Source organism: Sus scrofa, chromosome 12, assembly GCF_054392235.1.
Source record: "Sus scrofa isolate SSC_HxYL_T2T_F1_AM1 chromosome 12, Sscrofa_HxYL_maternal_Yorkshire_Landrace_v2.0, whole genome shotgun sequence".
In the NCBI taxonomy this organism is placed as follows: Eukaryota; Metazoa; Chordata; class Mammalia; order Artiodactyla; family Suidae; genus Sus; species Sus scrofa.
The window spans coordinates 4,339,465-4,366,360 of NC_139394.1; the positions used below are offsets into that span (position 1 = coordinate 4,339,465).

Consider the following 26,896-nt stretch of genomic DNA (forward strand, 5'->3'; position numbering starts at 1 on the left):
TGCCTCCCTCTCTCTCTCATGCACACGCACACGCACTGCCCCCACCCCAGGTCACAGGTCCCGGACGTTTCTCCTGCCAAGCCTGGTTGTGAGCGCAAAGCTCAGCCCTCCTGCCAGCTCCCTTCCCACCCACCCCGCCAGCAAAGCCCCACGGGACGCAGCAGATGTTCCTCGCCAAGTGCCAAGAAAAACGTCCTTCCCTCTCCTCTGTGGGCAGGTCGCTGGGCTCCCGCACAGGAGGCCGGGGGAAGGGCCGGGCCGTTGCAGTGTGGGTCTGGGGGCTGACCTGGGCAGGGAGCACAGGCAGCCACACGCCCCCAGGGAGCCTCTGCGCGAGAGGCAGGTGGGCCTCAGAAAGGTGCTGGCGCTCTCACAAGCCCCCACTGTCCCTGGGGGGCCCCCAAAGCCTCTGCGTGAAGACCCAACATGCAGGGGGACGGAGGGGCCCTGCCCCCACAGCGACTGCAGCAGCAGAGCCGTGCTCGTTGCTGTCACACTGGGTTGAGAGCTTGCTTTCTTCCGGTTTCTTTTCAACTCAACCAGAGAGAACGGTCGGCTGCCCTCAGCTCAAAACCGAGGCTGCCTCCCCTTCCTCTGGCCCAGACTCACTTCCTCTCTGAACATTCAACCTGACCTCCTCACAGTTGGTCTACACTGCGGCTTCTCTCTCCCCAGCACCCACTCACTTCTTCACCTTTGCCGTCTGGCTTCGGACCATTTCACTGCTAAAACTGACCTCCTGGAAAGGTTCTCCTGGTCAACCTCCAGTCCCCCCGCCGGAGTGACCTCGGGGGCAGCCTGAGACCTGCGTTAACCACCCCTCCCAGGAGGGCACGTCCCCAGCCACTCTGTCTCCTCGTCCCCCAGGGCAGGGGTTCCGAGCACACGGAGGCCCCGTCTCAGTCTCTGCAGGGAATGGAGCGGCTGGCCTCACCCCGGCAACCAGCTTCAGCCGTGACCCCAGGGCCGCCTCTGGTCCTGACCGCCTCCCCGCCAGCACATCTCTACCGCGTTCAGTGTTCTTAGGACCCTAGGTCTTCATCCAGGCCCCGCAGTCTCCCAAACCCCATCTAAACCTCCCTGTTAAAAAGTCACTGCCGCGGCGTTCCCGTCGTGGTTCAGCGGTAGCGAACCCAACTAGTATCCGTGAGGATGGATGCAGGTGCAATCCCTGAACTTGCTCGCAGACGCGGCTCAGATCCTGCGCCACTGCGGTTGTGGTGTAGGCTGGCAGTTACAGCTTCGATTCAACCCCTAGCCTAGGAACGTCCATATGCTGCAGGTGTGGCCCTAAAAAGCAAAAAAAAAAAAAAAAAAAAAAAGTCACTTCCTCCAGGAGGCCCTCCAGATGTCCCTCCATCAGATGTGACCACTACCCCCATTTTGTGCTTCCTGCCTCACACCCTGACCTGGTGCACTTGCCTGGCTGACTTACTCACCCCCTCCCGGTCGCCTAGGAAGCAGCCCTGATAAATATTTGTGGGACTCGGTGGCAGGAAAGCCCCATTTCCTCCTTTCTAAGAAGAACTCCCCCCGCCCCCACTGTCAGGTGGCATCTTCCCCTTGCAGGCACCTTCAATACACATTTCTTTTTCCTCTGGCGAAGCTCTCATTAAATCAACAATGTGTCAGAAAGTATTTGATGACATCTTAACTCATCTGCAGCCAACTCGCGTTATTCTGCACGTGGGACACTATGTAGCTGAGCGGTAGCCCTGGGCACGCTTCCAAGCCCACTGACCCCCATCCTCCTCCCAGAATCCTCAGCACCAGCAACAACACAACCAGACCCTTGACGTGTGTCTGGCCCCATGAGCGGTGTCGCCCAGGGGAGGTCTCTCCGGGTGTCAGGCGCGAGGGCCGCCAGGTGGGGGCGCTCCAGGTCGGCATTAGGTGCCAAGCTCCCGACCTCATCCTTTGCTGAAATAATGCCCCAAACAGAAGCTTAGCAGCTAAGACGGTAAATTTTGGGTCAAACAATAAAAGCTTTGGTACTCTGAGGGAGGACTAAGGCTCTGACTCGGAGTGTGGGGGGCTGTGAGCGAGGAGGGGGTCCGCAGAAGAGGGGGTCCGCAGAAGAGGGGGTGTTGGCTTGGCTCCTGCAAAGAGGTTCTCAATTCTGGTGGCCCATTACCATTCTAAGGGGCGCTTCTAGGAAATTCGGGTGCCCGGGCCCCACCCTAGCGATTCCGACGGAACTAATCTAGGAGGTGGTGATGTTTAAACATTTCTCAGGGGCCTCCAGTGGGGGCCTGGGTGTAGAACTACGGGTTAGGAAGGACGGGCACACACACACCCCTGAGATCTGGCGAGCTCTCGGGTAACATCTGAGAGCTGGGTGTGCCCCAGAGACACACGGGGCGGGGGTGGGGGTAAGAGGGTCAACCATGCCCACAGCAGAGCTCTGGGCCATTTTTGTTTTTTTCTTCTTCTTTTTTTTTGGTTTGCTTTTTAGGGCCACGCCTGCAGCATATGGAAGTTCCCCTGCTAGGGGTACACTGGGAGCTGTAGCTGCTCCACAGCCATAGCAATGCCAGATCCACAGCTCACAGCAACACTGGATCCTTAAGCCACTGAGTGAGGCCAGGGATCGAACCCTCGTCCTCATAGATACCAGTCGGGTTCATTACCACTGAGACGCAGTGGGAACTCCAAGGCTTGGCCTTTTTATTGAGGGTCTCCCCAGAGCCCACCGCCTGGGTGGGCCTGGGAGGAGAGCAGAACATCTAGAACGGGGTCGGGGACTCTCCCCCCACCCACACTAAAGAGGCATCTGGGCCCCCAATTCTTACACACCGCTGAGTCACATTTCTCTGTGAACGCCCTTAGGCATGTGATTCACTCTGTCTTTTCTCTCGCCACTGGGGCTCTTTAGTTTGCAGACCCCCCAAGACTGAACCTAAGAGGGTAGAGAAAGTTTCCCCTCCCCAACACCTACCCCCCGAAACAAACGTCTTCAGCCCGGCACCTTCTCCAGCCACAGCCAGCATGTGAGACCCCCGTTTCTCAAAGTCCATTAAAGCAGGACAACCGGCCCTGCAGCACACTCCCATCCCCAAAGGTGTCTGCAGTTAAATCGATTTGGCGGCCGCTACCCTGTACGGTCCTCCTTTTGTGTATTTACAGACACATGTCAATATATTTTTGTATTAAATTCGACAATGTGAGGGGTTTTTTTTAAGTTCGAAGTCTTCAACTTTATTTCCCAAACTTACTGGAGTGCGGAACCCCTCTGCCTCTCCAAGGCCTATTAGGAACCCCACAGAGGGCAGAGTTTGGGAAACACTGGTTTTGACTTAGCAGCCCCTCAGCTCTCTGCTCTGGCTCTCGGCCAGACCTCAGACCATTCCAGCATCAGCCCATGCTCTGGATACAAGTTAGGGTGGGGCGGGAGCGGCGAGCCGGAGTCCCACAGAGAGGGTGACCCACCGGGAGCAGCCACAGGTCTCGGCATGATGTTTTAAGTCCAAATTCCTAAGTTACCAGGGGACACAGCGAAGGCCAGGGCGACACTGCTCGTAAGGCAAAAAAACCTGAGTACAATACAAACGTCCATCACGGGAAAACTAGAAAGTTCCGGTACCCCTGCCGGCTGGACACTGGGCAGCAGCGCGAACGCACAGGCCAGAGCTACGACGCATGTGTTCCTGCGAGAAACACAGGCCTGCAGCAAGGCTCTAAGGTAGATACTCGGAAGACAAACAGATAAGCTGGGATGCAGGGTGCGAGTCACAGCTGGTGAGAGGGAGGGAACAGGCTGGCCGACGCCCGACGCTCGGGCTCGACAGAGACACCCAGGAGTTCGCTGAGACTGCCTGCTCGGGAGGCAGAGCCATCAGCCTGTCCGTGGCTAACTGGTGGGGTGGCCCTGAGACAAGCTGTCACCATCCCGAGCCTCCTGAGACCCACCTGCAACCAAGGGCAACAGACCCACTTGCTCCCTGGCAACTCGTGAGGAGGTGGCTCAACGTCCTGCCCCCCCTGCGGGGTTTTGGGGAGGACGGGTTTGCACTAAACCGTGTCAAAGTGCTTTCCAAACCGCGGGAAGCTTCTAACCAAGGGCAGCAGGCAGCTCTGGGCCTGTTCTCATGACCTGGCAGAAAACACCCCAAGCCAAGAAGCCTTGTTTAGCCCGCTGGGGTGGAGGCGTGAGGGCCGGGAGCTCCTGTGGCTGCTTCGGGCATCTGAGAGGAGGCTGGGTCAGCCCCACACCCACTTTCAATGGGGGTGCCTGAAACCCTCCTCCCTCCAGCAAGGACCCCGCCACCCATGGGAAAGTAAGAGGCTTGTTTAATTGGGAACTGGGCCCAAACAGCCCAGCCCAGCTCCTTCCTCTCTTCCTTTCACTCCTCCCAGGACCGGGAGCTCAGGAAACTCAAGGTTGTAAAGCAGCTAGAATATTGCTTCCGGCCGCTTACTCTTGGCGGGGAGGGGGGTGCCGTGCCACAGACCCTCCCCGCCCAGGGGCTAGCGCTCCCATTTACCAACCACCCAGGGCCTGCGGGCCAAGCCAGCCAACGTTCCATCTCATCCAGAAAACTCAGGCTTTGAGGGCAGAAGAATGGGAGTTCAAATCTGACTCCCTGCTTGTCAGTTGAGTGACCTGGGTACATTTCTGAATCTCTTGGAAGGGATTTTTCTCATCTGTCGAAAGGGGGCGGGGGCTCTTCCCTCTCCAGAATTCAAGGAGAATGGGAAGGAAAGAGATGACGTATGTACCGCCGGGCGCTGAGCCTGGCCCCCAAGCAGACGCTCTGCAGCGCTGGCTCCCTGCCTCTCGGTACTTGCGTGGGCTTGTGGGGGAGGGGAAGGCAGCAGCAGCCAGCCAGGCGTCAGGGCAGAGAAGACTAGGCAGAAACTGGTGATGGACATGAAAAGTGTGGATTACCAACGAGGTGCACGTCTCTGCGCTTTCAAAACCTTAATGGTGGGGGAGTTCCCTGGCGGTCTAGTGGTTAGGATTTGGTGCTTTCTCTTCTATGGCCTGCGTTCAATCCCAGGTCGGGGAACTTGATCTCATGTTAAGCTGCTGCAGGCAACCATCGCCAAAGGAGAGGAAAAAACGAAAAATGACCCTTAATGGTGGAGCCAAAAGATCTGGGAAACCTCTCTTACAAGCCCATTTTTTTAAAAAAAAAGGAATAGGAGTTCCCTGGTGGCTCAGCAGGTTAAGGATCCAGCATTGTCACTGCTGTGGTATAGGTTTGATCCCTGACCCTGAAGACGTGCAGGACGCCAGGAGAGCTGTGAGCTGCAGAGGGAGAGTGAGGAGGCTGCCAGACTGTCACCAAGTGTCATCCGGGCTGTTTCTCTAGAGCCCGGGTCAGGTAATCACAGCACTCAGGGGGCAGGGATTTGCTCACCTGCCCCTACTGGCTCGGAAAATGACTGCTTCGCGGCGACAGACAGGAGCATAGTTTATTTTATCTACTTTTTATTTTTTTTAATCTTATTTTATTTTATTGCCGTGCCACAAACTACAGAAGTTCCTGGGCCAGGGATCAAACCCTTGTCAACGCCAGATCCTTAACTGCTAGGCCACTGGGGAACTGCTGCAGGAGCCGAACTCTTACAAGCCACTGGCCTCGGATGCTGTCAGGGAAGGTAGGGGTTGCAAGCCACCCACCCCAAGGCCTCTGGGAGCCCCAGGCAGCCTGGAGGCACCTGCAGGGCCCTGGTCTGCAGAGGAGGCAGGACACTGGCACTTCCACACCACTCAGCTCAGGCCGTGGCCCCCAAGCTGGGGTGTCCTCTGGTCTCCGGGGCTCCTGGGCTGCAAGGCAGGGTGCTGAGAAGATGCTGCAGCAGCTGCTCCTCCAGCTTTCCACTCCCACCCGGACAATCCACTTTGCTCCCCTGAAGTCCACACCTCCTGACCTTCCACCACTACCAGGCACGCCCTGGCCATGCAGGCGCACTTGTCTAGGCCTCGGTCTCCTCAGCTGCAAATCAAGCCTGTGAACCCCGGAGTCCCTTTCAGCTACAGAATTCTATATTGAAGGGGGGAAAAAAGCCACAAAAAGGAGGCAGGTGCGCCGGCCCTCACCCTCACCTTCGTTTGTGGAAAAGGGAATCAATTGCTTTCTTTCCAGCCCGGCCTGGAGGAGCCTCCTGTGAACCTAGGGCTGGGAGCTTCTAGAGGAGTCCAGAATCTTCCAGGTTGGGGGTACAAAGGGAATCCCGCCAGCAGAGGATCCCTGCTTCCCAATGGCATTCCTTCCCGCGGCTGCTGTAGCAATTTACCACAAACTCAGGACCTTAAAACAACACACATCTGTCATCTCACGGTTCTGGAAGTCAGAAGTCCGACACGGGTTCGCGGAGCTAACATCAGAGGCTCGGCCTTCGGGAGGCTCTGGGGAGAATCTGTTTTCCTGCCTATTCCAGCATCCAGAGCCGCGGCGCTCCCCGGCCCCGGCCCTCCCGGCGTCCCCAAAGCCGGCAGTGGCCCGTGGAGGCGTTCTCACACCCGGTCACGGATGGAGACTCGCCTGCCTCCCTCCTCGCTTCGGAGGCCAGAATAAGCTTTCGAGATTATCCAGGATAAGCTCCCTAATTTCAGGCCCGCCGATCAGCAACCGTGCTTCCCCTTCGCCTGGTGACCGAACGCAGTCACGCCTTCTGGGACACGGGCCTCCGAACAATGACTAACGACTGATGCCGACCCCACTGACCCAGGTCCTGAAGGGGGACGCGGGGTAGGACCGTAGGCCCAGGAGGCTGCCTGCCTGGGTTCAAATCCTGACTCCACCACTGGGTGGAGGGACCGAGTCGCGTGCATCTGTAAAATGGGATAATGCACCTGAAAGGGACCAGCCAGCCCGAGGTCCTCCCCAGAAGCTCCGTCCTCAGCTCCCAACCTGTGATTCTCCCAGGACAAGGCTGGGGTTCACCTGGGCTCTCCCGAGGAGGGACTTGGCGCCCCCAGAAGAATGACTGGCCAGGGCTACAGCGCCGGTGGCAGCTGGCCCATCTGTGGCCCCCTTCCTCATCAGAAGCCCCCCCCAAGGAGAGAGCCCTTTCCCCCACATTAATGCAGCCTCATGTCCAGTGAGCGAAACTTAGGCTCCCCCATCCCAGGTCATTTCGGCTTCGCGCAGAGAGGTCCTAGGGGTGTGGGGTGGGGGATGTGGGCTGAGGGGTCAGCGCTCTGCTCCCGGGAACCGGAGCACTAAGTTCCCGACTCAAACCACAGGCCTCACTTCTCTCCCAGGGATGTCGCCTTGTCACCACTGCTGCATCAGGGGTCCTCGCTCGTGCCCAACAACCAGAGTCCCTAATTTAAGTTAGGCCGAGTTACCCAAATCTAGGCCGTGTGGCTGGCACAGAAAGGGGTGTCCTGGGTCTGGCTGGGCTGTGTGGCCTTGGGGAAGCCTCTCGGCCTCTCTGGGCCTCTCATGTCCTCCTCCTTAACCTGAGGGATTGGGGCCAGGGGATTGAACGAATCATTTCTGGACACACCGCCTCCTGCACCCACAGAGAACAGCTCACCGGCCCCAAAGCTTCCAGGACCCAGTGGCACCTCCCCCACCCCAAGAAAGGCTCCAGGGTGGTTTTGATGCTGTGTCCCACAAGGTGGCCCCCTGGCCTTGTCCCTAGTGCCCTCCCAAGGCCGGGACAGTCAGCCCTCCCTGCAGGGGACGTCGGCCGCCTTCAGCGGCTCCCAGGACCCGGGCTGGCTGCCGGGAAGCGGCCTCCATGGAGAGAGGCCTGGGCAGCCAAACAGGAGGCTGTAGGTGGCAGGGGCCAAGGGCCCAGGCCATCCTCCCCAGCAGGGGCGGGGGGGGGGGGGTGCAGAGGAGAGCGGGCAAGTGATTCCAGACGGCAGTTCTCAGGGGGAGGGGAGCCCCGGGGCCCAGGGTGGCGGGAGGGAAGGGCTCTGGCCTTGCCTCCCCCACCCCTGGCTCCGGCCCCAGGCCTCCGACTGGGGGTGGACCCTGCCCCCACCCCATCTCGGGGGAGAAAGGGAGGCCCTTGGCGTTGCCAGATCCCAGATGAATCCCACATTCATGCCGCCCTCTTTGCCTGTTGAAAACCCTCCCTCCGCCTTCTGGAACAGCTGGTCTGCAGAAGTTGGAGGAGCTGAATATGCGGGATGGAGGTGCCCCCGGAGGCGCCCCCGGCCCACCCCTTCCTCTGAGAGGAGGCCCGAGGTTCCCGCCCTTTCCCTGGGAAATCTGGAGAAGGAGCCAGGGACGCGGGACCCACCGTTAACTCTTTCAGGCCCGTCAACGTCCTGCAGGGCTGGGGGGACTTCACGGCCACCCAGCGCAGCCGCCAAGGATGGACAGCAGAGGCCGCCGCCCTTCCCTGAGCCCGCACGTGTGGCAGCACACACGGCCGAGGCCAAGAGCACAAGGGCTCTGTCGTGAACGTGCTTTTCAGCACATTAACACTTTCCCAGCCTGTGCCCCGCCTGGGGCAGACAGCGCAGACAGGAAGCCCCGGGCGGTCAGGTTCTCACCAACTGCACAAAGCCGGGGCTCAGACCCCCGCGGCCCGGCTTGCGAATCAGTGCTGTTCTTGGGGGCGCACATGCACACACATGACACCCTGACCACCTCTGTGGAAAGCTGTGAGATGCAAAGGCATCCACAGAACTGTAACAGCTCCTTGGCCAAAGGTGGCCATCTCCCCCCAGCCGCCCCATCCGGCATTCACGGCTTTCTGGAACAACGTGGGCGAGGGGGTCATGCAGACCAGAGACGGCGGGCACCTCCGGCCCCCACCCCAAGGGTGGGTGGGCCATTCCGCCTCCAAACAGGCCCCGGCTCAAGGAAAGGCTGTAGCACCGGGGCCTGGGAGAGGCGGCTTCATCACCTCTGCCACTCGCCTGCTATGTGACCCTGGCCGAGTCACCAGCCCTCTCTGGGCCTCAGAGACAAGAAGGAGCTAAACCAGAGGCCTCAGGAAGTTGAGGGGCTCCGGAGTCAGGCTTCCTGAAATCGAACCCTCCCTTGCCACACCCGACAGCTGCGGCCTTGGGTGGGCCATGCTGTCGGTGCCCTGGGCTCTCCATCTGTGAACCGGCTTCACAGGACCATCGGGAGGGTTCGACGAGGTTCCTACTCTGGGTGACAAGCCCTGGGACTGTGCACGTTCCCTGGGGAGCCCTGGTGCAGGGTGCGGACGTCACCACTGCCGTCACGGCCATCAGGTGTTCTGTCCGGCCCTGGCAGCCTGAGGCCCCGCAGAATGGAGGGCACACGTCGCTGGTGCTCTGCCCCCTGTCCTCTGTCCCGCTGCTGTCGGTGGCCGTAGCTGGAGCCCAGCCAGGCTCCCCGTGATCCACCGACCTCCCGAATCCGGCATCTCAGGCCGCAGGCCCCAGGCTGCAGGAGGCCCGGATGCCGAAGGCTGGACCACAGCGTCGTCAAACCCACGCCTTCCACTCCCCCTCCCAATGAGTCTCTGCTTCACAGCACAGCAGGGCTGGGGGTGGGGGACACCCAGGGAAGCCTCGGCCTGGAGCTCGATGGAACGAGGGGGTCATGCTTCAGGTGCTGCCAGTGTGGGCTGCCCGAAGGCCGATGGGGCCTGGCCATCCCTGCCCGCCACACCAATCCCCGTCACTGTCTGCTGTCCTCTTCTGCCCGTCCCCCCAGCGACACTCCCGCCCAGGGGACAGGGTGAGGGTGGCCTGGGCAGGTGAAGCTCAGGGCCCCCAGCCAGGTCACACAGGGGCTGGAGCCAAGACCCCAAACCGGTCTTGCCACAGCCCTGTCCTAGGGCAGTGTTTCTAGAAAGCAGGCCGGAGAGAGGCAGCCCGGGGAGCTCGGCCTGCAAACACCAGGCCTGGGCCTGAAACAAGTGGGAACCTAAGAAACTCAGACACACAGAGAACAGCTGCAGCTAAGTACTTCTCCTGCACCAAACACACACGCGCGTGTGCACACACACACACGACCCGGCTTTTATACCCAGAGGACGAGGGCTCTGTGCTGGGGAACCCCCACCCCGCTGGCTGGGGAGGCCGCACACAGCTCAGCTCCCGCCATCGGCTGAGCAGGGGGCGGAAGGCAGTAATTGGTACCATACGGGCCTGCACGGAGGAGGGAGAGGGTGGGAAGGAAGCCCACAGGCACACAAAGGGCCCAGGGAGGGCAGGGTGGGGGCCAGGAAGGAGCAGGATGCCCTCCCCAGCCAACCCGCAGGGAAGGAGGTGCAGAGGGGCAGCCCAGCCCCCACCCCCCCATAGACTTGTCCCAGCGTCTCAGCATCGCACAGCCTGTCCCTGGAGCAGCGGATTCCCCTCAGAGGTCAGGCTCCATCCGGAGCCAACCCTCTCCCCGCAGAAAGCCAGCCGGCCAGTGCCGTGGGCTGCAGCTGCTGCTTCCGGGGCAGACGGGCGGGCCCCCATTTCAGCCTGGACGGCAGATGCGGCCTGGCTCATGGACGCGGGGTGGCTGCCGGCACGCTCTGCCGGGGGCCCGCCGTGTCGGCTCGTGTCTACTTGGACATCGGCTGAGCCAGGGGGCCTCTGCCGAGGGAGGGTGGGCCCGGCAGACTCGCGGCCCCTCCCTCCTCCAGCCCCACCTTTCCCAGCCAACCCCCGTTTGGTTCAGGGGTTCACTCTCCTCCCCGCGATGCCCAGAAACACCTCGCGCTTCGGGGCAGGAGCCATGAGGCTGGGGCTCAGCCTAGGGTCAGGGGCTGGGAGACACAGCTGCCGGGTGACCCGTGCCCGAGGGCGGGCACTGAGGGGCTTGGAGGAAAGGATTCCTGGCTTATACATAAGCCCACGGGAAAGGGGTCCCCTTCCTCCGAGGGCAGCTGTGTCAGCGAAGCTGGGACGATGGGGACCAGCTGGCAACAAAGCCACGCCCAATGATGGCTGAACCCAGGGTCCTCCAGAGCATCCTTGAGCTGCCAGGCTCCAGACTTCTCATTCTGGACCACAGTAAATCCCCTTTCGGGCTCAGGCCGTTTTGGGTTGGGGTTTCTGTTCCTCAAAGCCAGAGCCTCCTGTTAGAGCCGCCGAGAGCACGGCGGGCGGAGCAGGGAAGGAGGAAAGCCCTGCTCATCAGAGCGAGGACCAGGCTCCCACCAAGGGTGGTCCAGACGCCCCCACCCCACCCCCACCAGCCCCCATGGCTCTCCGCTCTCACCAAGGAGGACGGAAGCTCCTGGAAGAGGGGCCTCCAGGGAGGCCAGCCTCCCTCGTGAGAACAGGGCGCTCTGGGCCGTGGCTCCCAAGTCAGAAACCGTCCCCCCCCCCGGCCCCCACCATCAGCCCCCATGGCTCTCCGCTCTCACCAAGGAGGACGGAAGCTTCTGGAAGAGGGGCCTCCAGGGAAGCCAGCCTCCCTCGTGAGAACAGGGCGCTCTGGGCCGTGGCTCCCAAGTCAGAAACCGTTCCTGCAGCCGCGGAGCCCCCTCTGGACGGCTTCCAGCAGCCCACCTCTGGTCGTCAGTACCCTGAGGTCCAAGAATAGGCTCAGAATGGCAGCGACGACCAGAGCTCGGGCGGGAGTGCTCCGCAAGTGCGGCCCCGGTCCCAGAGCCCCACAGGCAGCCCCCAAGGCCTCATGACCCCTCCTCCGAGCCTCCCTACACAGCTCCTTCTTCAACAGATTCGGAAAGCACAGAGGGTCTAAGCAACGTGCCCCAGCTCGCACAGCGAGAAGGGACAGCGCGGGCTCCCTCCAGAGCCAGCCCCCTTCCCCGCTAGCCCACCAGGGTCCTCCTGGAGGAGGGGGCGTGGGACAGCCCAGGGGACCCGTCTCTAAGGTCCTCGCAGTCTACTCCGAGGCCAGGGAGCAGGGCTCTGTCCTCCACGCCAGGCCTGGCACAGAGGAAGCCTCGACGGCGAATGAACCAACAAATGGATGAGAGCCTGACCATGGAGGAGGGGAACAGCGGGTGGGGGAGACAGAACATGAAGAAGCACCGTTTGCCAGGCTGGCGATGGTGGGGGGGATGCCAGGCCCGCCCCAGGCCCTTTGCACCTGTGCGCGAGCTTGTTTCTCACAGCCTCCTGCGTGGGCGTCTCTCTCAGCCCATTTTACAGACAAGAACAGAGCACCGTGGCCGAGATCGTGCTGCCAGGAAGGGCCGGGGCCCAGGGCTGGAGGCTGGCACGGTGGCCACACTCTGGCTCACACCACCTCCCAGATAACCCCATGGAACTCCTGTCAGATCATTTTTATTTGGGGAAAAAAAAATCATTTGCATTAACTATATAATGTAGGAAAAAATTCGAAAGAAAACACCAAAATGTGAACAGTGCTTATTTCTGTAGGACGCATTTTTTTTTTTTTTTTGTAGGATGCAATCATTATTGACCGTTTTCTTCAGTTTCCTAAGTAAAATTTTTTTTTTTTTGTCTTTTCTTGTTGTTGTTGTTGCTATTTCTTGGGCCGCTCCCGCGGCATATGGAGGTTCCCAGGCTAGAGGTCCAATCGGAGCTGTAGCCACCGGCCTACGCCAGAGCCACAGCAACGCGGGATCCGAGCCGCGTCTGCAACCTACACCACAGCTCACGGCAACGCTGGATCCTTAACCCACTGAGCAAGGGCAGGGACCGAACCCGCAACCTCATGGTTCCTAGTCGGATTCATTAACCACTGCGCCACGACGGGAACTCCAGTTTCCTAAGTAAAAATTTTGTTGTCCTAAGTAGGTATCATTTTAAAAATCACAATAAAATTGTTTTTCAACCAGGAAGACAAGCGTCTCAGCTTCTCAGCCGTCCCGTCACCTCCCACTGCATCACCTTGTGAAGTGGGCGGCATGGAGCTGTCCACCAGGCACAGGCTGGGTCTTCCCCGGGCAGCTCCGCGGGGCCAGGACCCCTCTTCTCCACGTGCAGAGCTGGGTCCCGCACCCCGCATGGTGGGTCTGCCACGAGGTCACTTCCCGCTGGGCTGCAGGGAGGATGTAGGTTCAACCGGAGTTTGTGTCAACACAGCTCTGCCTTGTCCACAGCCTGGTGGGGGCCCTCCAGCCCCGCCCCGCATGACAACCCTCCTGGGGGGGGGGGGGAGTTAGCAGGGAGGGAAGCTGGGGTGGGGCGGGTGATGGGAGAGACTCTCCGGGGACAGATTTGCAGAAACTCTGCTGTGCCCAGTCCTCTGGAAGGACTTGAGGCCTCCACTGCCCCCTACTGATCAGGGAGGCTCGGAGCGGGAGACGGGGTGCAGCGCCCGGACAGACTGAGGCTGGGGTCGAGGAGCGGGGCTGGGGGCACGCGGCCCTGGAGGGCAGCGCCTAACTTGGGCCAGCTCCTGCCTCCAGGAAAAAGCCACTGTCCTTCCTCCTTGGCCACAAAAGTAGGCTGACCTGGGACGGTACACCTACGTGCCAGTTGAGAAAGACGGTCCCGGCCCGGGCAGTGCCCCTCACGGCTCAAGGCTGGCCTGGGACCACCCCGATGGGCCAGGCCCCCTGCAAGGTACATACCAGCTACGAGCCACAGTGGGAAGGAGGGCAGGCTGGCGGCAGCGTTCAGACCCTCCAACCGCACTGCGCGGGACAATCACCAGCGCAGCCAGCCCTGGGCAGGCGCTGTGACGTCTGAGCCTGTCTCTCTCCCCCTGCAGAACTGAGGGATGGGGGGGGTAAGGGGTACTCGTGTTAGCTCACAGGCAAGTGGTCCTGGCACCACCAGCAGCCCGCACACCAAGACCACCCCCGACGCTGGAGTCGAGCCCTGAAATGGCAGCACAGAGCAGGTACCAGAAGCAGCCCCTTCCCTGGTCTGCCTCCACCCGCTGTGTGGCCCCTCCACTCCCGTGACCTGAGTCCCATCAGCTCCCAGTCACTACCACCCGCCCTTCACACTTCGAGCGCCTCCGTCGCCAGCTCCTGTCTCCAGCCGTTGACTCCTGGCTCCTGGCTCCTGCTCCACACCAGGCATCCTCAAACCCTTCCTCCTCCAGGAGGAGACAGTCCCAAACATGTCCCCTTCGGGGCCACCCTTTTCTGATGACAGAAAACTGAAATGCACATCCCGGCCTCCCTGGCCCTCTGGGAGGGCGGACATTACCTGGGTGCCCTGCGCCCAGAGCAGCCAGTCCACATGGAGACGCCGTGGCCTTTTCTGAGGTCCCCTCTGAGCCTGATCTGCCTGCACCCCCGTGATCCAATCATCCCGCAGCCCCTGTACCGACCGAGCACGGGCAGCTCAGGCGTCCAGTAACTGCGCAGGCGCTGGCACAGCCCTCCCCCGGCCGGCAAGCCATTTTCTTGGCAGCCGTCGGCGCTCAAGGCTGTCCGCTGAGTTATGACAATGCCCCTTGGCTCTCTGTCCGCACCAAACTCCCCCACTTTCCAAGGCCCACCAAATGCCACTGCTTCCAGGAAGTCTCCCCGGATTGTTCCAGCCGCATGGAATCCACGGGTCTGTGCTCTAGTGCTCCATCAGTGCTCGGCAGGCATGAACTGGGCACCGGAGGTGCCAGGCCCTGGGGACACAGCCACTGTCCCGCACCCTCATGGAGCTCACATTCTGTGTGAACAGGTCAGAGCCCAAAGCCTTGAGATCCCCTACGAGCAGGGACCCAAAGGAGGCGGCGAGGACAGAATCCGGGATGGCCCTCGGTGGGGACGCATCTGTGTCCTCCGGGGCAGCCAGGCCAGGGGGCTGCAACCCGCAAGCAGGGAGTAGGAGGCACCCCCAGGTCCAGGAGGCACCCCCTGGGAAGCTGCAGCCGGAGAGGGACTCCCATTCAGAAAGTCACCATGCCCAGCACCACACACCTCCAGGGGGCGCCCCTCACACACATTACCAGTGTGGGTGCTTCTGGGGAAGGCCGGGGCCTGGTGGGCCCCTGGGGGAGGTGGGCTGCAGGGGCAGCTTGTGGGGAGCAGAGGGCAAGGAGCACTCAAATTCGGGTCTGTTTGCGAGGCGATGCTCCCCAAGACAAGGGTGGCGGATGGGGTGCTGTTTCCTGAGCAGGAGGCCTGGGGCGTGGACTCAGGAGGAAATGGCTGGGCTGGGCTGGGAGGGTGGGAGGCGCCCGGCGCAGCTCCCGGAGGGAGGGATGGGCCACAGGAGGCGACTCTGGAGCCTCCCCTCCCCCCTGCCCTTGGTCCCCCCCTCCCCCCGTCCAGATTTCCCGTTCGGTGCCACGCCCGCCTGGGTGAACAGAGCCCTTCACTTCTCATCTCAGCGGGAACACCGCCCTCAGGCACACCTCCTCCTTCCCAGATGAGGCCTGGCTCGGTCCAGATCACATGGCCGGGGGCTGGGCTAACCCAGCAAATTCGGGACCCTGAGCACCGCGCGGCTGGATGCGGAGGGGGCTGGGCCGGTGGATGGACGGGTGGGTGGGCCCGCGGGCAGCTGGAGGCCGCCTGACCGCCTGGGGACGGCCAGCACGCAAAGTGGACACGCTGTCCCCAGTGAGTGTCCTCCATTCCCAGGAAGTGTGACACCCCCACGCCCACCCCGGCCTGTCCCTGGCGTCCTGCCATCCCCCCAGAGCAGCGCTGACCTGCACCACGTGACCCGGGCCTGGGAAGCCGGACCGGCTGTGGAAGGTCGTGCTCCGCTGGGGACTCAGCGCGCAGCAGGACCCAGCTGCACAGGAAGCCGGGCCAGAGGTCTCCGGAAGCCTCGCGTTTCGCAGCCCAGACTCCCAGGGTCTGCGGCTGAGGGGCCCACTCCCGCCTGCAGCCGGGAGCCCTTGACCCGCAGCTGCAGGCTCCAGAGATCCAGGAGGGGGCATGAGGCTGTGTCCCCAGGGTGGCTGCCCGCCCAGCCCGGAATGAGACAATGGCTGCAGCCCCACTTCTCCTGGCCCCGTGGGGACACGGCCCTGGGGCTGCCAGGACACAGAGGAGCCTCCGTGGCACACAAACCATGCATCTAATTACAAACCAGCTGAGGCTCTGGAGTCCAACAGCCCTGGATTCAAATTCAAAGCTGGATGGGCCACTTCCAGCTGTGTGGCCAGGGGCAAGTATTTCAGCCTCTCTGCATCCCGGTCCCTTCTCCACAAAGAGCCACAGAACTGTTCCCAGGGCTGTGCAGAAACGTCCCACAGGGCAGAGAGCTGCTTCCAAGCCAGCAGTGGAGCGTGTAAGTCGGCAGTAAGCACTGACCGTGATTAATGAAATATTAATAAAGGCGGGAAGGGAAGACAGCCTCCCCGCAGCGCCCCTAAAATGGAAGCAAATCTGCGCAGCTCTCAGAGCAGCAGAGCTTGAGCCAAGGGCAGGCTCCCAGGCCTCCCTTCCAGCTCATCGGGCAAGTCCCCTGCACAACGGTCCCCTCCCGGTCGCAGGTGGGGCCTGGGCCCGGCCGCCACCCTCCTAGCTGGCACCTGCTCTGCAAGCACATGGTTGGACTTTCCAGATCTTTCCTCCCCTCTCTCTGACCTTCCCCTTCGCAGCCCCCCCCCCGCGCCCCCTACGCTTTCTTACTCACTCTCTCCTTTCATTCCTGTTCAAAAACAAAGAAGCGAGGCCAAATGTGACAGCTGGCTCCCTGGAAACGTGACACTGCGGGGGCCGTGGTGTTGGGAGGGTTCCTCCACACAGAGCCGTGATCCGGGGGCAGGGGGGCACCACAGGGGCTGCCAGGCAACAATCCAGCCAGCTGCCCCCGCCCCCTGAGGACACGGCCTGGGGCCACGTCTCTAAAGTCCTCTGGGCAGACTGTACAACACAGTCACATGTCGCAAACGCTGCATCGAGAACCCCGTTTTCGGGGGTGGGCTGCAGTGAGGGTCACCGGTGGCTCTCGAGCAATCAGCACAGTTTCCCATCTCAGGACCTCAGAGGCCACGGGTCCCTCCGGGTCCGCCCTGGAGCTGAGTCCTGACCCAGCTCCCAGAGGAGAAGCCCGAGAAGGCGCAGGGGAGGGGTGCTGAGAGCTATGTCCGAATGTTTGTAACTTTCTTTGCAAAGGTGCCCCCCGCCCCCGCCTCCTCCACAGGCCCTGGTCCCAAAGGGCTGGGTCTAGGCCCAGGAAGCTGTATTCAGACTCAGGTGCCGGAGTTGTGATCTGGAAACACAGCCCCGGAGGGTAGAACTCGGCCTGAGAGATGCTAAGGGTGCCCTCTGCCGAGGGGTCTCGTCCCACACGTACATCAGCTTCCCCCGTGGTCCACACAGCCAGGAGCCTGGCTCTCTGGGACCAGCCCCATGCAGTCCTGGGGAAGGAAGGGCTGCGGGGGTGGGGGACAGCCTTCCAAGGTCCTCTGGCCACTCCAGGCCCCTGCTCTCACTCCAACTGCCCCAACTCGGGAGTCCAGGCAAAATCTGGGGGCCTGTTCTCGAGGCCCAGACCAGAAACGAGGGGAACTGGGGACAGAAGTGTCCCTCCCCGTCCCCAGCACCATGCTGATGGGTTGACCTTCCAGAAAGCCACTTGGTGGCCACTACTGTCCTGGCCGCTCTGCCTGGCCCCGAGGCAGTGCCGACAAGCGTGAAGATGCCATGTTCCCGACTCTTCTCCACCTGGCTCTCTCTGATGTCCAGGGGCCCTTGGCGTCCAGCAAGTGCAGGCAAGGCCTGGGCTGACCAAGGTAATGGCCAGCAAAAGCCCAGCCAACCCCGGGAGGAAGGCTCACCTACGTCTGACCTGCACCCTCGTGCGCTGAGGGAGAGGAAGCCCCCAGGGAGAGAAGCCCACGTCCAACCATCCCTCGCCTGCCCATCACAGCGCCTGGCTCCGCACAATCGGGCAGATGGAGGAACCACTCCAAGCTCCAGAGAGAGATGGAGAGCCTGGGGCGAGCCTGCAGATGCTCTGCACAAGGACAGCAGGCTCTGGGGCCCGCGGGGACCGGCTCCAGGGCCAGGGAGCAAACCCCGCAGGCAGGGGCCACGGCCCAGGGTCTCCCCCTCTTCCTCTGCCACCCAGGAGACCACAAACAGGGAGGGCTTACTTCAGCCCCTTCCCAACCAAGAAGGCACCCCGACCCCAGCCCCGCCCGGGCCCGGCCAGAGCATCTCCTGCAGGTTCTCCCAACTGCTGGTCCTCCCAGCTAGTCTAGGGAGACAGAATAGAGGAGGGAAATGAGATAGACAGGCTGGGGTGGGCTGGGGAGGACTGGAGAGGGTTGGGATGGGCTGGGCTGGGTGGGCTGTGTGGGCTGGGCTGGGCTGGGCTGGGCTGGGTGGGCTGTGTGGGCTGGGCTGGGCTGGGCTGGGCTGGGCTGGGCTGAGCTGGGCTGGGCTGGGTGGGCTGTGTGGGCTGGGCTGGGCTGGGTGGGCTGTGTGGGCTGGGCTGGGCTGGGCTGGGCTGGAGGGGCTGGGCTGTGTGGGCTGGGCTGGGCTGGGCTGGGCTGGGCTGGGCTGTGTGGGCTGGGCTGGGCTGGGCTGGGCTGGGCTGGGCTGGGCTGGGCTGGGCTGAGCTGGGCTGGGCTGGGCTGGTGGCAGCTGTGATGGGGAAGAAACAGGACTTCCAATCTGTTCCCACTCATCCCAGACCAGCACCATCTTGTTCCAAACACCAGGGCAGCTGAGCGGCTGGGAGAAGAGGAGAAACACCGGGCCGCTCCTTCCCAACTGGACCTTTCTTCCGTCTCATCTTTCCACGGCACCTTGGGCTCCCCCCCATTCCAGCCTAAGCTCCGGGGCAGGGATGCAGCCCGGGCCCCGGGCCCCAGCCCTGGGCGCAGTGCAGGCGAGCGCCACACACACAGTTCACATACAAACTGCCACCAACTGTGGGGCCTCAGGCAACTGACGGGAGCTCCCAGTGCCTCGACGTCCTCACCTGGAAAATGGGATGAGTGTCCAGAAGCTAGCCTGACCCTGGTGGGCTCGTTATCATCAAGTACTCAGCCTGAGACAAGGATTTCCCCAGGTGCCCCCACAGGGATCTGGACTGGAGACTCCCCCAGTGCCAAATCCCCTCCGGAAGGGAAGATGCCCGCAGCGTCTGGTCAGCCCAGGGGCGAGGGAGGGGCACCAAGAGAGGAGTCTGGACAGGCAGGAGGAAGGAAGGGCCAGCACAGAGGGCCCACCCAAGGCCCCACGGGCCACGCCACGGGAAGGGGCCTCAGCCCCACCAAGCCTCATCTGGGTGGCTGCACATCTCAACGTTCTCGGACCTTCTGGGTCCAAACAGTATCACCCGCCCCAGAGCCTGAGGTCTGGCCGGGCTCGAAGGCTCAGGTGGGGCGTCCACTCAACATGGGGGCCAGGGGGCCAGGCACTAAGACCACGGGCCAGGGGACCCTGCCACCCGCAGAGAGCAGAGCACAACCACCTGCCCGGAACAAGCAGGGGTAAGGCGCGAGGACTTGGGCGGAGGCAAACTTGCTGCTAAATTAAATATCAAGGAAATCGGCGGTTTCCAACTTGCTGACCCAGGCCCTCTCTCCCGAACAGAAAGCCCGCTTGCTGAGCCGCTAAGTAAACCACCCCCTCCCTGCAGAGCTGGGACAGGGATTTGTGGTCCCGTCCCTGCACCAGCTCATCCCCGTGGCCGTCCTGCAGCCACCCTCCCGAAAGAGAAAGAGGCGGGAGTGGCCAGCCACCACCCCCACGGCCACCACAGGAAGAAGTGGGGCTGTCCCTCCCCCGCCAGCCTAGCTCCTCCTCCCCCCATCGCAGCCTCCCCAGCCACGCCCCACTCCGGAAAACCACGGCGCCCAGGTCCTGGGGCACCCAGCCCCAACTCACCTCGCAGGGACTTGGGGCGGTGGTGCCTGAAATCCAAGCAGATGGTGGAGGCGGCGGCTGCAGGGCCCTGTTTCAGGAGGTGTCTCAAGCCTCTGTAACCTGAGCCCTGGGTCCTCACCGAGCCTGCTCTTCCTATCAGGCACCAGCTGGGCATTAGTCAGCAGGTGAGCTGGCAGGGAGCCCCAGGCCTCAGGAAGGCCTGCCCGTTAGACCGGAACTAAGGAGGAGGGGCCATCCTGGGGGTGGAAATAGAGTCCCCTCCTGGGCTGGGCTGCTGGACTGTGTAGGGCAGAAGGGCAGGGGTCACAGGGGTCGCATCAGGAATCAGGCATGCCCTGGGGTCACCAGTGACATCAGCGACTACAGGTGTTACGTCCCCCACTAACTAGGCCACTGGGGGGCTCAGAGGCAGGGAGGGGCTGGCCACCCCCTAGCTCCCTCGGAGGTGACAGCCAGCCTTCCCCATGACCCCGCCGTGGTCTCCTTGGTCAACTTTCTGGTTCTAACCCCCCAGCCACAAGGGCCTCGTCTCAGTCCACATGCCCCACGCGGCCTGTCCCACAGCGCAGCCCAGAAAGCAGGACCATGGATCTCAAATGATGGCCAGGGCCCAGCTGAGCTGAGGCCACCCAGAACTGAACCTGCAGTCTGCCAGCTCGGGGAGCCCCGAGAAGGAGGGAGCTTTGGGCAAGGCATCTGGAGACCTCAGTGGGGCAGAGTGGGCAGTGCCGGAGGCCAGCTGGTCAGCAGGCCCAAGCGGGCAGGGCCGCCCCCCACCCCCCGCCGTCAGCAGGGCAGGGCCAGCCCAGGCCCCAGCCCTGGACCCACGAGAGGCTGCCCTGCAGCGGGACTCCCAGTGGAGCCCGGCTGCTCCATCACCACCTATGTCCACTCCTGGGCAAGCCCACCCACTCCCACGTGCCCTGGGGACAGCCCGACCCGCGAGCCAGGGGCTCCAATGCGTGTGATCGTGGATGCCACCTCTTCCAGCAGGGGACCGGGCGTGAGGAGCAAACAGCAGCCCGGCCTGCCGCGTGCCAGGGGTGGGAGGTCACCTGAAATGTGTTCCTGGGGACCCGTGCCCCCGAGCGCCCACCCGCACTGGCCCTCTACTCACACAGGACAGAGCCATCTGGCTACACCGCAGCGGGCAGACCCACCGCACCCCCTGCTCCAGGCTTCACGGCCCGCACCTGACCCAGCGCAGGGGGCTCTCACTCTCACGGGGCCACCCCGACCCTCAGGATAAGAGGATTCGGGACCAGGAACTCTCAGATATTTGCGGGTGGGGAATAAAGCCTGGGGCACAGCGAAGAAAGGCCCCAGATGGACATGTGTGTTCATGTCTGTGTGTATTTTATTTTTAAGATAATAAACATTTGTGGATTCAACAAATGGCGTCGGTATAATTTTCCACTGACCACACCCGCCCCCCATCTGGTTGAAAGTCATCAGGAGCTCCCTGCCAGCTTCCAAGAGAAACATCCACCGTTTTCTGGCTCTGGAAAACTCTCTGCCCGCTGGAGGTAGACTAAGATCCCGTATCTTGCTCCACACCGAGGGTCAAGGCCTTTCTGATTTCATGACGTGGAGTTGGCAGATCCCTGCCGCCTCTGCCCCAGAGCACCAGGACCTTGGGGGACACTGCTCCGTCCTACCCCAGGGCCTTCCTGCCTCCTCTCGGTGCTGCGGCCACGGCCACGGCCCCTCCGCCGCCCCGCCCCGCTCCTCGGGGCTCAGGCTCCAGGCCCTTCTCTCTTCCAGTTACTCCAGCAAATAAATCATCGCGGGCCGGTCCGCCTGGAAAGCGGGCGGCACAGGAGGGCGCGCAGAAGTGGGTAAGAAGAACCCCTAGCGGGTACGAAGCACTCACGGTGTGCACAGCTCGACACTGATAGTAACTGTAGTAACAAAGCATCAGCCTTCCGGGCGGAGCCACGGCGCTCCAGGCCCTTCCGCCCACCCTCCCCGCAGAAGAGGGAACTGGTCCATACCGGGACACTGAGGCACCGAGAGGCGACCAGCCCCAGGCCTCAGGTCAAGATGGCAGGGCCAGAATTCGAACCCAGGCAGTCAGGCTCCCAGTCCCCGCCGTTCACACCAAAGTCACCCAGGAGGGACACGTTGATGGGTGGGGACTATGACCACCCTCCTTTGACAGACAGGGAAGCCCAGGCACCAGGCAGCCCCGGGGCCAGGACGGGGCCAGCGGCTCTGAGAGCGCGCAGATGCAGCCAGAGGTCCTGGTGAAGGGCTGGGTGCCCGGCTGGCAGGTGTGCCCTTGGGCTGCGGTCCCCATTCCAGGAGCGCTGCTAAGTCATGCCGGGTGGGCAGGACGGCCTCGGACCAGAGTCTCAAGGGCGCTCAATCGTGCTTCAAGGGACTCAGGACTGGAGGCGCCCTCCCCCCACCCCCAGGGCTGGCTCAGCTCCTGTCCCCTGCCCGCGTACCCACGGTCACGGTCACCGCTTCTCAGCAGGTACCCGGGAGCTCCCTGGCCCCTTTATTCCCACCCCCCTGCTCCCTTTGGATCTCTGGTGTGCAGGGGACCGGCCTCTCCCTGTCACACTCCACATACGGGGACAGCGCCTCAGCACAGATGCCAAGCGTCCAGCAGCAAAATGACAGCTGGGAAGGGCCACTGTACTGCTCCAGCCTGTCCCCACCCCACTGAGCTTTTTCTAAAGGAGGATGCTGTTCTCCTTCCCGTCCCGGGGGCTCCCCAGGAGGCACCTGCACTCCACCCCTCTTCCCATCGTCATCCCGGGAGGGACTTCGCTCTGCGGCTTCCAAGTCCTCAGCCCCTCAAACCCCAACTCGCTCAGGGCTGAGAGCGAGCGAGGCCAGGGACCATACCCACATCGTCATGGACACTAGGCGGGTTCTTAACCTGCTGAGCCGTGACAGGAGCACCTCAAGGCAATATTTTTTGAAAATCAAACTTTTGCAAAACAAAAAAATTCATAATGAGCAAAATCCAGCAGGGCGGGATTAGGGCAAAGAGAGAGGACAGTTGTGTCTGTTCCTGGCCCATCTTTACTGAAAATGTGGGTATTTGTTCAGCAAGGATGTTTTTTGCATAAGTTTGATTTTTCAAAACATTGCATGGGGAGTTCCCTGATGGCTCAGTAGGTTAAGAATCCTCTGTTGTCACCGCTGGGGCTCGGGTTTGCTCCCTGGCCCAGTAACTTCTGCATGCCATGGGTGCAGCCAAAAAATCTCAAAGAAAGAAAAAGAGAAAGAGAAAGAAAGGAGGGCCATTCTCTTTGTGGCGCAGCGGGAATGAATCGGACTAGGATCCGTGAGGATGCGGGTTCCATCGCTGGCCTCGCTCAGTGGGTGTGGGATCTGGCGTGGCTGTGGCCAGCAGCTGTAGGCACGATTTGATTCTTTGCCCAGGAACCTCCATGTGCCACGGGTGTGGGCCCCCCCAAAAAAAAGGAAAAAAGAAAAAGAAAAAGATTGCATGAAAATACTATTTATCTTGATGCCTACGTCTTTGGTGCCCTCCCCTTAAATTCTGTGCCCCAGGTGCGTGCCCCTGCCTTAATCTCTGCCCTGTGCTTCTTGCTCTCACCCACCGACCTCGAACCCAGGGCCACCTTCATCACGCGCACAGCCTCCCGGGGCCACTGGTAACTCCCAAGCCGTCTTGCCTGCCTCACTTCCCTCTTTAACCCGTGACACGCTTCATGTTTTATTGTTTGCTTTGCTCATCCTTTGCCTCCTTACATCAACACATAAGCCCCAGGAACACAGGATCCCTCAGCGCAGAACGCTGCCTGGCACATGTCAGCTCTCAACCCTTCTTGAATAAACAAACACTCCTGGCATGATAATCCCCAGGAAATCTCATCGGGTCCTGCCGAAACACCTCTGGCGGCTCAGCCCCCTAACAGCATCCAGCCCACCCCAGCCTGGCCCGCATCTGTCCCATGATCTAAGTCAGCACGTCCCAAAGCGTGGGACCTGACGCATTAACGGGGCCTGAAAACAAGTGGCTCCTGAGTTTTACGTTTAAAACGAATACATTCATAACGGCCCTCAGCTGACGGACGAATGGATAAACACAACCACGGGCTCCATCCATAAACGGAATATTACTCAGCTAGGAAAAGGGAGGCAGCCCTGATGCCGGCCGCAGCAAGGAGGAGGCTCACAGCACCGTGCCAGTCACAGCCGACCGCAGGGTGGAAGAAACCATTTCTAAGGAATGTTCACATCAGGCACACCTACAGGCAGAGAAACGGTCACTGCCAAGGGGGAGGGGGGCACGAACGGGAGGTGAGAGCTAAAGGGCACAGAGATTCTTTTTGAGGCTGTGAAAACAGTTTAAAATGGGACATGGTGACCGTCCACAACCCTGTAAATCCCTAAAAACCATTGGCTTGTGCACGTTAAACGGATGAGCTGAATGCTATGTGAGCTGTCTCTCAATCGACCTGTTTTTAGAAGATCAGAAAAGCCCCACTGTCCCAGCAAAGGCGCACCGAGCGTATCCAAGAGCGAGCGGCAGGCGGGCAGGAAAAGCAAGGCTTTTGCTCCCCGGAAGGACTATTTCATTTGTATACACACCACCCAAACACACCCACACACGTGTGTCCTGGTTTGTGGTGTGAAGTGAACTTCTTTCGGGCGGCTCCTGGGTGAAATGAGTGTGAAAGCTGCTCCCTGCACCGTATCAGACTCGGGATTCCAGAAACCCGAGGGCCCTTCCTCGCCTGGACCACGCTGCCCCCTTCAAGACCAGGGTCTCCCCACCGCCTCTAAGCAGCCTCTGATGGCAGGTTTGGGGGCTCCCTCCTCGGGGGCGGGGGGCATGGCCCTCCTCCTTCTCAGACAGTTGTCACAGTGCACTGCACACTGTGTGTCACCGGGAGCATCCCCAGGACATGGGCCCCGTCCTGGCCATCTGTGCACGTCCCCTCTGCAGACACTGCCGGGGCCAGACACGGAGATGCATAGACGGATGATGGCAAACGCAGGGGCGGGCTGGCCCCTCATCATCCCCTCCCGCACCGCTGCCTCTGAACCACCTGAGGGATTTTTTAAATAGCTCAAAGGATGACTTTCTAGAGGGAAGAAAAAAAAAAAAAAAAAAAAAAAGGTAGAAAATTAGAGAAGAAAAAAACCCCCAGACTCAAACAAGCCTGTGGAAGAAAAAAAAAAAAAACTTTTTAACATACGAGGCTCCCACGAAAGCATCAAGCTCAGACGGGCTCACTGGTGGATTCTTGAAACGTTTGAACACAGAAGTGATTGTGCTGCTGCTGCCTAACGTGCTCCAGAACACAGAAGGAAAAAAGGAAACATATCCAAATTATTCCGCTAAGCCAGCACGCCGCTGACACCCAAACTGATAAAAATGGCAGGCAGACACCTGCCCCCACGCTACAGACCAGCTCATTCGCTTATATCCGGGCACGACCCGTCCATCCTTACCTCCCATTTAAGCCCAAATACATTCTGGTGGATTAGCGACTTCAATACCTAAAAATGAAACCATAAAAGCACCAGGAGAAAACCTGAGTGATTTTTTTTTGTTTTTCTGATTTTTGGAAGGCAGGAGGTCTCTAAGCAGGACGTAAACCCCCAAAAGAGAAAAGAAAAAGCATAAACTTGACCCCCAAGGGTTAAAAAAAAAATCTCTGCAAGAACACACCATACACAAAAGTAAAAGTCCACAACTGGCAAAAGGCACTTGAAACAGCTATGACAAAGGCGTACGAAGTACTCTTTAAAAGAAAAGAAAACAAAACCCAAGGATTAACAGCCCAACTGGGGGAAAAAAGGAACTAAGGACAGGCATGAGCCATTCCCAGGGAACCTAGGCGGGTACACGGAGGCAAAGAGGACACCCCTCACGTGATGAGAGAAGCACAGACGCATCCATCAGACGGTTCTCCACGTCTCAGCCTGGGGCAAGGGCACCCCTTGGCTGTCCCAACGAGACACTGACGGAGCTGCTGCAGAGGCCAGCTGGGCAACAGGAATCCACACCCTGCATCCTTTGGTGCACAAAGTCCCCTCCTGAAGGCCCAGTCACACGTGCACAAACACAAACACGGGGTGTTCGTGGAAGCCTTGGAACCCGGGGAAGCTGGTCAAGAACGGCGGGACCGGGCAAGGGAACGAGGCCGCAGCTGGGGGGAGAGGAAGGGGCCAAGTCCGCATCCACAGGCTCACCCGGGGGGAAGACACACACGTGCCGAATCCAGGAGGACCCAGAGCGCGCCCGCCGCTAAGCCGGGCCACCCCGGGGATGGGGCGCGCGAGGGACAGGGTCCCTCTTCACAGTGCCCGGGATCCTGACCTTTTCTCTTCCACCAACGGCCACGCAGCGCTCTTAAGAACTGGCAGAGGAGAAGGCAGCGGGGCAGAGGGGGCCGGGGCCGCGGGGCAGGGCGCTGACTCCGCGCGGGGAGGGACAGGCGCCGTGCGGGGGACACGCGCGACGTTCCTCACGAGGCTGCACTTGGCTTTCATTCAGGAGTTGGTTTAACCCAACCTCCAGATGCTGGCGGTCCCCGCGTGTTAGCACTGTCCTTCTAACGCCGCCGGGCAGGAGGAATCAGGCCCGTGGTGACAACGAGCAAAGGGACTCAGAGGGCGCAGGTCAACAGGCCAGCGCCGGGCAGAATCGGAGCCTGGGGTCTGAAGGCCATTTCCCGCCCCAAACACGTAGGCCAGCCTCCCGTGGGGCTCCCAGCTTGAGCTTTCTGTGTTTGCAGGTTGTACCCTCTGGGGTTACACTTCAGAAGGAGAGAGTTGATGAGAAGAGGGGGCTTCTCGGCCCAATTCCTGGCTGGGACCAGCGCTGGCCTCTCTGAACTGCACTGGACAGATGAGGGATTCCCAGACTGGGTCCCCTAGAGCCCTGGGGTTCCACAGCGTGTGCCTGGGGCAGCAGCAGGAAGGGGAGGTCAGACCTGGACACGAGCTGCCTTTGCCATTAGCTCCGGGAGCCCCTGGGGTTCTAGGGGACACCTGTGTCGCCCACACGCAGGCCCCGTCAGGGAAAGCCGGATGGGGAAAACACAGCCAAGAAGCAAACGCCTGTGCAGAGAAGGGTCCCCTGCCCCGCCCCCGCCCCAGACAAGTGGCCATGGGTCCACATGTGGCCACAGGCCTGCGGGCACCAGATGGCACCACCCTGCAGGCCGCCTGTGGGAACCTGGGGTCTGGACAGGACGGCCGGCACTTCAGGGCGCCAGGTGGGGGTCCGAGCCGCTCCTCCGGGCTGAATGCGCCGTCTGTGCACAGAGCGCGGCTGTCGGGCGCGGGTGCAGCCAGGACAGCGGCCCCATTGTGCGGA

The 26,896-nt window shown here is 61.2% G+C and overlaps 1 protein-coding gene across 4 annotated transcripts in view; it reads right to left on the minus strand.

Moving 5' to 3' along the window:
* Positions 1-26,896, minus strand: part of SEPTIN9 (septin 9) — a 151,872-nt gene that overhangs the window by 38,032 nt on the left and 86,944 nt on the right. The window contains exon 1 of one of the 4 annotated variants that reach the window (XM_084983707.1): positions 19,582-19,677. The exons of the other annotated variants lie outside the window; for them this stretch is intronic. The gene's annotated coding sequence lies outside the window, so the exon portion shown is untranslated. Of the gene's footprint in view, positions 1-19,581; positions 19,678-26,896 lie in introns of those variants that run through there. 4 annotated transcript variants of the gene reach the window in all.